The following is a 9113-nucleotide window of genomic DNA, read 5'->3' on the forward strand; positions in this document are numbered from 1 at the left end:
CAACGGAAGAAGAGACAACACTTCCCAAATCATTCTCAGTCCAGGATTCTCCCGATATCAAAGACAAAGAAAGAAAAGAAAACCACAGGCCAATATAAACCAGAGACCCTATGAACAGACATATAAAAGTCCTCAACAAAATGCCAGCACAGTGAATCCAGCAACATACGAAAAGGGTAAATCACCAAGTGAGATTTATTTCAGTAAAGCGAAGTTGGTTTAATATGTAAAATTCAATTACTATCTGATACCATGTCAATAGAATATAGGACAAAAACAACATAATCATCTCAGATGTTGAAAAAACACTTAACAAAATCCAAAACCATTTCAATTAAAACACTCAAGAAAAATCCCTCAAATAGAAAAGAACTTCCTGATTAAAGACATCAATGGAAAAAACCACGCCTAACATTGTACTTAATGGTAAGTGTTAGTTTCCATTGCCGCTGTAACAAATTATCACAAATTTAGTGGCTTTTTTTTTTTTTTTTTTGAGGGAGAGAGAGAAAGAGGGAAAGGTAAGAGGAGAGGGAGCGGAAGAGAATCCTAAGCAGCCCCAGGATCATGAACTGAGCCCAAATCAAGAGCCAGACACTTAACCAACTGAGCCACCCAGGCACCTCACAAATTTAGTGGCTTAACCAATACAAGTTCATTATCATACTGTTCTGGAGATCAGAAGTCCAGCATAGATCTCACTGGGCTAAAATCAACATGTCAGGAGTGCTGTATTCCTTCTGGATTCTCTAAAGCAGCATCTGTTTCGTTGCCTTTCCTAGCTTCTAGAGACCACCCACACTCCTTGGATCACAATCCTTTTCTTCCATTTTCAAAGCCAAAAAACCCTGGGCCAAGTCCATCTCACACTGCCTTCTCTCTGGTTCTCCCTCTTCTGCTACCCCCTTCTACTTTTGAGGACTCTTGTGATTACATTTGGCTCACCCAGATAACCTAGGACAATCTCCCCATTACACACTGATTAGCAATCTGCAATCTTGATTCCCCTCTGCCGTACAAAGGTATATATTTGCAGGTTCTAGGATTAGGATATGAACAGCCCTGGGGGGCTATTATTCTGCCTGCCATGTGGTAAAAGGCAGAATGGTTTCTCTTTAAGACCAGTCACAGGACAAGGAAGTCCATTCTCAATGAAAGTCACTCTCAGTTCTATTCAATATTGTGCTGGAGGTTCTAGTCAGGGCAATTAGGCAAAAACAGATGAATAATTAGAGAGACAGAGAGAGAGAGAGAGAGAAATATGAATGGATAGATTGATAAATAAATGGCTTCCAGATTAAAAAGGAAGATGCAAAACCATTTCTATTTGCGTATGACATTATCTTGTACATTAAAAAAAATCCTACAGCATCCACTAAAAAGACTATCAGAGCTAATATTTGAATTCAGCAAGGTAGTATGGTACAAGATGAATGTATGAAAATAAATTGTATTTCTAGACTTTAGCAACAAACAATCTGAAAATGAAATTAAGAAAATTCCATTCACAATAGCATCAAAAAGGAATAAAATATTTAGGAATACATTTAATGAAAGATTGCAAAATGTGTAGTCTGAAAACGCTAAGACACTTGAAAGAAATTAGAGAAGACTTAAATGATTTCAGCCCCTTGACGATATTGTCAAGATGGCAAATTCGTCAACTTGATCTACAGATTCAATACAGTCCTCATCAAAATCCCAACTGTATTTTTTTTTTTTTAGAGAGAGAGAGCTGGGGTGGAGGAAAGAGTTAGAGGGACAGAGAAAATCCCAAGCAGGCTCCAGCATGGATCTCATGACCCCAACATCATGACCTGAGCTGAAATCAAGAGTCAGACCCTCAACCAACTGAGCCACCCAGACACACCCTCCAACTATCTTTTTTTTTTTTTTTTTTCTTGGCAAAATTTGATGAGCGGATCCTAAACTTCCTATAGAAACACAGGGGGATCCAAAATACCAAAAACAATCTTGAAAAAAAGAACACAGTTGGAAAAAAGGACTCACATTTGTCAATTTCAAAGCTTAATGAAAAACTATAGTAATGAAGACTGTGTGGGGATGTGTGGGTGGCTCAGTCGGTTGAGGGTCTGTCTTTGACTCAAGTCATGATCCCGGGTCTTGGGATCAAGTTTTACATTGGGCTCCCCGCTAAACAGGGAGTCTGTTTCTCCCTCTGCCTCTCCCCCCCGGCTTGTGCTCACTCTTGATCACACACATTCTCTCAAATAAATGAATAAAATCCTTAAAAAAAAAAAAAAGGCTGTGTGGTACTGACATAAGGCTAAATACACAGATCAATGGAACAGAATTGAGTCCAGAACTAAACCGACCCATTTACAATCAATTGATTTTTGGCAAGACTATTAAGAAAATTCACTGGGGAAAAATAACAATTCTCCCAGAAATGGTGCCAGGACCACTGGATATCCTCATGCAAAAGAATGAATTTATATCCTTTCCTTACATCATACACAAGTCTACTGTGAGAACTTGAAAATATGACTGAGGAGCACAAATAAGACTGCACGATATGTACTTGGATGGTATGACTCAATATCATAAAGTTGCCAATTTCCCCTGGTATAACCATAAAATGTAATGACATCCCAGCAAAAATGCTGCTAACTCTCCTCACAACCCCCTCCTCCAGAATTTACAAAAGTGACTTCAGAATCTCAAATGGAAATGGAAGACAAAGAAGCAAATTTATCCAGGAAATTCTGAGGAAGAACAATAGAAGGAAACCAGACAGGTCAGGTATTAAGACATATTTCAAAGCCTTAATAATTTGAGTAAATACAGGCTTTTAACAAATGGTATGGGACCATTTGGGTTGCCAGATGGAAAAAAACAAAAAACAAAAAACCTGAGCCCATGTTGTAGGTGGTGCCCCATGATAAAATCCAAATGGAGCAAATACAAACTTTTTAAAATGAAAATGACAAAAGCACCAGAAGAAGACATGGAAAAACTCTTAGGACTTCGGAGAGGAAAAGAATTTTCTAACTATGCTTAAAAACACAGAAATCACAAAGGAAAAGACTGACGATCTCCCCTATATAATAGCATTTATTTATATAGAAATAACTAATTTTATCTTCACAGTGACTCTCTGGGTGGAGGGACTTGTTTTGCCTGTCAATTTTTCTAATCTCTCCATAATGATGATGTATTATCTGTGTAATTTAAGAGACAAAATTCTTCAGAAGTTTGAAGCAGAAACAATAGCAGCACTTCTAGCTCTTTAAACCCATCCTGTCCTGTTCCCTGTAAGTCAACCACTGAGTCAGAGTAGACTGAGAGTCCCCCTCAGCCCTTCCTTTGGGGGACTCATTCTTTCATTGGCCTATTTATTCAACAAGCACTCACTAAACACCTGCTATGTCTCAGACCCTACATTTTATAGGAACAGTATTCATGAGAAATAGTATGGTGTATGCTGAAGTCCAGCCTTTACCAGCCGTATGACCTAACAGAAGTTAACTCACCTCTCTGAGCCTCAGATTTTTTTTTAATAAAGATTTTATTTGTTTGAGACAGAGAGAGAACGTGAGAGAGAGACATCATGAGCAGCAGGGAGAGGAAGAAGGAGACTCACCACTGAGCAAGGAGCACGATGTGGGACTCCATCCCGGAACTCTGGGATTATGACCTGAGCCAAAGGCAGACGCTTAACTGACTGAGCCACCCAGGCACCCCTGAGCCTCAGACTTCTTATCTGTAAGATGGGGACACTAATAATGCTTAGAACTAAGTGAATGCTCTGTGTTAAAACACTTCAAGCAGATTTAAGCACTTCGGAAAACGGTTTGGCAGAATCTTTAAAAATTGTTCTAGAACGACCTCAGTTCCACTCCTAAGTGTGTATCTAACAGAAAGTATGCATACGCTCACCAGAAGACATATAAAAAGTGTTCTTAAAGGCATGACTTGCGATAAGCCCCAAATTATCAGAATCCCAAATGTTTATCCCGAAGAAAATAGAAGACAGATAGTATATCCATACAATGGAATATTCATGACAATGAAAATAAACCATGACAACAGAGATGAGCCTCGTAAACACAGTGTTTAGACAAAAGAATGCAAACAGTGTGGCCCCATTCATGTAAGGCTCAAGGAGGCAGGACTAGCCTGTAATGTGAGAAGTCAAGACAAAGGTTAGCCCAAAGGGTATGTATGCACTAGGTGCTGAACCTGTCCTTCTTCAGCTGGGTGAAGGTTACATGGAAGTGTTATCACACAAATGGGACAAAGTGTGCTCTCTCAGATCCTATGGGTGAGGAAGACACTATGCCAACGACTGAGGTGGGTTGAGTACAAGACAAGGACAGTGGACACATTTGTGCACTTTGCCCACAAAGTACTCACCGGTTTTGCCCAAGACTTGCTTCCTCCTGTTTTTCTAGAAATGAGCAACTCTCTCTGTCCCGCTTTTATCTTTCCACTTTCTTTTTAGAATTTTTAAAAATTTTATTTATCTGTCAGAGAGAGAGAGAGCACAAGCAGACAGAACAGCAGACAGAGGCAGAGGGAGAAGCATCCTCCCTGCTGAGCAGGGACCCCCCCCCCATGCAGAACTCAATCTCAGGACCCTGAGATCTTGACCCCAGGCCAAAGGCAGACACTTAACTGACTGAGCCACCCAGGCATCCCTATGTTTCCATTTTTGATAGAGACATAGGTGCACAGTAATATTTCTTTACTTTAAGAAAAACCACAGTGCGTGTATAATGAGGTATAGCAACTACCCAATGAACTCAGCATCAGGGGCGATAGGGAGTGGTGGGGACTGGGCCAGCAGGCCAGTGTAGTGTTCTGCTTAATATGTGTAGATCGCTGTGTAATTTACAGCAGAACTAGGAAATAACCTAAATGCCCAATGGGGGAGGAATGGTTAAATAAATTCCCTCACTTATTCATTCGACGAACTTTTATTTGTTGTCTGAAGATGGGTATTTTTTTTAAACCCTGCTTCTTTTATTTATTTATTTTTTAAAAAAGATTTTATTTATTTATTTATTTGAGAGAGAAACAGTGAGAGAGAGCATGAGAGGGGAGAAAGTCAGAGGGAGAAGCAACTCTCCAAGGAGCAGGGAGCCTGATGTGGGACTCGATCCCAGGATTCTGGGATCACGACCCAAGCCGAAGGCAGTCGCTTAACCAACTGAGCCACCCAGGTGCCCCTGAAGATGGGTATTAAACAGAGTGTCAACTCTGTGCCAAGCATCATTCAGGGATGGGGGCCCACATGAGCAAACAAGATACTCTGGATATGTTGCTTAGTGAAAACCAAAATACCAAACTATACAGAGCACACACGTTAATGCTCGTTAATGCTCGTCATATCCAGACACTTTATACGCCTCTTTCCAGTGCACATGGAAGCCAGAGTCTCCTCCCAATTTCTCCAAGTGCCTGACCCTCCCTTCAGAGAAAGAGAAAAGCAGCTCCTGACCTCCAGGAGCCAACCCCAGGCACTGTCACTGGGGCTTTGGTATTTTCCTAATGAACATAGGCAATTTCACAGACCATCGATGTCAGATAAGACCACTTGGTAACAGTGACGGATTCATGCAAAACCAAGAACTCTCCGTAATCATGTCCAAACACAGACAAAATATGGATATTGTCCAATCCAGAGCAAAGCCCTTATTGCCTCCTTGACATTTCCTTCTGCTTCTCTCTGGCGCTCCTGCCTGCATTTGACCGTGTTGTCTGGACTTAGATCTGCCTCAGCCCTGTCGATTTCTGCCGCGCGAAACCCAGTTACTTTCAGCATCTTGCTAGTTCAGAAACTTCGGGGGATGCGGAAGAACGATGGGGAGGGTCATGCTGCTCCCGGCTCCCATCATCTATCCCACCCCATTGCCTTTCCACACCATGTATGCCCTGCCATGCACACACAGACACACACACACACACACACACAGGCCATGCCGAGCCTCCTAACCCCACTCTGGTATGATCACTCTCGTATGATCCCAGTGGGGAAAGGGGTGGTAAGAGCCATACCAACAGGGTTAAGTTCTAGGAAGCACTTACTAATACGACAAGGACTGAGTTAGTGGTGGAAGAGGGGTGTATTCTTTTGGCTCCTCTTCCCAGTAGCCCACAGTGCTGTTGGGGGGCAATGGGGTCACTCTGTATAACCTGACACTCACAAGCGCTAGCTCTGGGGACAGCTGACCAGCGTTTGTACCAGGCTCCTCCTCTAACTATACCTGAGACCTTGAGCAAGGTACGTAATCCCCCGTGCCTCAGTGTCATCATCTGTAAAGTGGGGATAATGGTGCCTCATTGTACCAAATAAGACAACACACACCGGCAGGTGTCGTTATGCCTCCTGCTTTCCCGCCTGATTCCGGATGTAAATAACCAGCCTGTGGGCAGAGGGGGTTAGAAGGTTGCAGGCGGTGGGAGGCATGGGAGAAGCGTGGAGTGGAGCCCTGTCTTGGAAACACTAGCACGTGCTGGGGCTTCTGCTTGGCAAGACTCCCAAGGGTGTCTGAGACACAGTGGGGCTCCCTCCCTGGGAGGAGAAGCCGGGGAAAGGAAGGGGAAGGAGCTAGATCCAGAGAGGCTAGGCTGGGGAGCGGAGACCCTCTGCCGTGTTGTGTTTCCCAGAGGAAAGGGTAGGGGCTGAACCTGCCAGAGAGTACTATTCGCTGAGCACCTACTAAGTGTCAGGCACAGTCCCAAGTACCTCAGGACTGTCATCTCATTTACTCTTCAGTAGAACTATGTTTTCTCTTATCCCCATTTGACAGATGAGCAAACTGAGCCTGAATGAGAAGAAGCCTGGACACGGAAGCGCTGCAGCAGCGGTCTGACGTGAGCGGCTCCATCCCGAGTCCACCTTCTTAACCCTCTTCCTTTTTCCCAACAGGGGGTTCCTAGGGGACAAACAGGACAAGGAGAGCTCAGAGCTTTGGGGTTCTTTTTTTTTTTTTAAGATTTTATTTATTTATTTGACAGACCAGAGATCTCAAGTAGGCAGAGGCAGGCAGAGAGAGGAGGAAGCGGGCTCCCTGCTGAGCAGAGAGCCCGATGTGGGGCTCGATCCCAGGACCCTGACATCATGACCTGAGCTGAAGGCAGAGGCTTAACCCACTGAGCCACCCAGGCGGCCTGAGCTTTGGGGTTCTTAACTCCCAGACCATTCTTTTCACATGACCTCTGCTCCGTGTGGTCCCGCTGAGACTGTGGATTCAGCTTGGGTGGGGGACCTCGGACATCAGGGAGCTGTGAGGACAGCAGGGCGATGATGCTGTGTCCTCTCGAAACTTCCAAAGCTGCGGGAGACGAAGAAGAGGCACAGGCTGTTTGGGGAGCCCAGCTGGCGGGGCTGCGTGCGGCTGGAGCTCTAGGTGCTCAAGGGGACGAAACGACTCATAAATCATGGGCATTTCCTGAGGACTGCCGAACACACGGCCTGCCGAGAGTCGTCTGGGGCGAACACACTGATAGGAAACAGACTCTGGCCTGAGGCTGTATCGCCTTCTCAAGATCACGGCCAAAGGTGAAGAAGCTGCTACAATGCGTCTGACGCTGTGTGTAACTTGACACAGGTTTGCAGCAACACAATAATAAGGTCAAGAGAACACCTGGAATTAGTTAATTTATCATTTAATTTATCATTTAATCATTTAATGTGTCATTTATCATTTATCATTTAACTTATCATTTAATTTAATGATAAATTTATCATTTAATGATATATTAATGATAAATTAAATTTAATTAATTAAATTAAATTAAAATTAAACTAAAACTACTTTAATGATAAATTAAATTTAATTAATTAAATTAAAATTAAACTAAAACTAATTTAATGATAAACTAATTAAATTAAATTAAATTGTAAATATCCTCAAGGTAAAGAACTCTGAAATGGAGTTCATTATGTCAGCTAAGAATTCTCTTTTGAGGGGCGCCTGGGTGGTTCAGTGGATTAAGCCTCTGCCTTCGCTCAGGTCATGATCCCAGGATCCTGGGATCCAGCCCCACATCGGGCTCTCTGCTCAGCGGGGAGCCTGCTTCCCCCTCTCTCTCTGCCTGCCTCTCTGCCTACTTGTGATCTGTCTGTCCAATAAATAAATAAAATATTTTAAAAAAGGAAAGAAAAAGAATTCTCTTTTGATGAAGTAATAGAGAAAAATTATCAGTAATAGAATGGAAGGATGTATTTCTCAATATCTAGATTTTTTTAATTTTTTATTTCTTTGAAGATTTGATTTATTTATTTATTTGACAGAGAGAGAGAGAGCACACAAGCAGGGGGAGTGGGAGAGGGAGAAGCAGGCTTCCCGCTGAGCAGGGAGCCCGATGAGGGGCTTGATCCCTGGATCCCTGGGGTCATGACCCTAGTGGAAGGCAGATGCCTAACCAACTGAGCCACCCAGGTGCCCCGAATATCTAGATTTTTTTTTTAATTGGTCCTTCAGGATAAGTATATTTTCAGAACACAGTTTAAGTCCCTATTTTAATCTTCCCTCGAAAAAGTGATTCTAGGGCGCCTGGGTGGCTCAGTGGTTTAAGCCGCTGCCTTCAGCTCAGGTCATGATCTCAGGGTCCTGGGATCAAGTCCCACATCGGGCTCTCTGCTCGGCAGGGAGCCTGCTTCCCTCTCACTCTCTCTGCCTGCCTCTCTGCCTGCTTGTGATCTCTCTCTGTCAAATAAATAAATAAAATCTTAAAAAAAAAAAAAAGAAAAAGTGATTCTACTACTATTTCCTCAAAGAACTGTTTGTCTTGTTTTCTCCAAAGAATCATTTTTCGGTGCTGAATTAAAAATAAAGAGCGCAAACACATAGAGGTAAACAAAAAAACTGGACTCAAAACATATTACAAATTTATAACTAAGAAAAACCGCCTAACTAAAAATATTGTTGCCTCACGATTTTTTATTTATTTTTTATTTTTTTTAAATATTTTATTTATTCATTTGACAGAGAGAGACCACAAGTAGGCAGAGCAACAGACAGAGAGAGACGGGGAAGCAGGCTCCCCACCGAGCAGAGAGCCCGACGCGGGGCTCGATCCCAGGACTCCGGGATCATGACCTGAGCCGAAGGCAGAGGCCCAACCCACTGAGCCACCCAGGC

Source organism: Martes martes, assembly GCF_963455335.1.
Source record: "Martes martes genome assembly, chromosome: 4".
In the NCBI taxonomy this organism is placed as follows: Eukaryota; Metazoa; Chordata; class Mammalia; order Carnivora; family Mustelidae; genus Martes; species Martes martes.